The sequence below is a fragment of the Neltuma alba genome, unplaced genomic scaffold, assembly GCF_004799145.2.
Source record: "Neltuma alba isolate B1F8T4 unplaced genomic scaffold, ASM479914v2 tig00004304_pilon, whole genome shotgun sequence".
NCBI classification, from domain to species: Eukaryota; Viridiplantae; Streptophyta; class Magnoliopsida; order Fabales; family Fabaceae; genus Neltuma; species Neltuma alba.
Genome location: NW_021633649.1, coordinates 3,850 through 5,118, shown reverse-complemented (window position 1 = coordinate 5,118; position 1,269 = coordinate 3,850). Strand labels below are relative to the sequence as shown.

Sequence of the window (1,269 nt, the reverse complement as noted above, 5' to 3'; positions counted from 1 at the left end):
TTGGTCTTCATCATCAACATCTTCTTCTGCTTGGTCGATGGCGGTGTCCGATACGGTGGCGGGAAATTTGATGACGATCTACGTGGCGGTGATCGCCGGAATCAAAGTCTACGGGCTAGTATGTGGGCGAAGCTTGAGCACTTGGTTTGTTATGATGGTGTCGACCACCGTGGTGGCCCTCATCCTGGTGGCCACGCTGACGTGGGACGTGTCACGTAAGGCCACGTATGCATTCCCGCGGGATCAAACCCCTCGTCACCGTCAACCTCACAACATCCCTCACCATGATCAGACGTGCAAGGGGCGGTATCTGCTGGCATGGAGTGGCGGTCCGGTCGCCGGCGTCTCAGATCCGGTTCAGGCTTCCCCACCACCACATTCCTTCGTGAAGACGAACGGTAAAAAAACAAAAACAAAAAGCAAAATAAAAAGAGGAAGAAAGATTATCTTCTTATTCCCTCCCTGTAAGTATGTCAAATTATATGATATTTTGGATTGTCGGTGTATTTTTTGTTAATTATAAATAGGATGAGATTAAGGTGCTTTAAGCATTCCCCACTTATGATATACTACCTCCATTTCTTAATATCTTATATTTTTAATTTAGTCCTAAATATAAGATCCCAATTTATTTTGTAGTAGTCCTCTTAGTAATTGTATATATTAAATATTCCATCAAATAATAGTTCTGACTAATATACATGATTAACAATGATATTTTAAGAAAAATAATACCTATTTATTATAAATAATTAACTTAACAAATTTTCTTAATTTATTCAAATTAATCAATTAGTTTTTATATTAAGGACTAATATTCAGAGGGGCCAAGGTTTGTGTACATATAAATATATATATATTGAAATTAGTTCAGAGGCTTTAATTTGTTTGCGTCAAGCATATCCATATGGAAGCTCGATTAAAAAAATAGGGTTGGCGAAGGGGGTGAAGTCGTGTGATTCTAAACTGATAATTGCTGGTGGCTAATGATGCTTGACTCATCAGCTAACACAAGGCAAAAACAGGTCTATGGGTATGATTTATTCTCTCTCTCTCTCTCTCTCTCTCTCTTATATATATATATATATATTACACGTAATCTCTCATTTGTAAAGCGACTTATATCAAATGTTCCAACTTAAACCTTTTGCTTTATCCTAGAGAAAAGAATAAAATAGAATGATCTGTTAGGGGTGGTCCAGAGATAAAGGAAAAGCTCAAAAGAGTAAGTAGTAATGAAACAGAAATGTGATAAAGTAACAGCCTGGT

General features: G+C 37.7%; 1 pseudogene; it reads left to right on the top strand.

The window, feature by feature from the left end:
- On the top strand, window positions 1-572 carry LOC114744262 (uncharacterized; annotated as a pseudogene).
- Window positions 573-1,269: the final 697 nt, after the last annotated feature.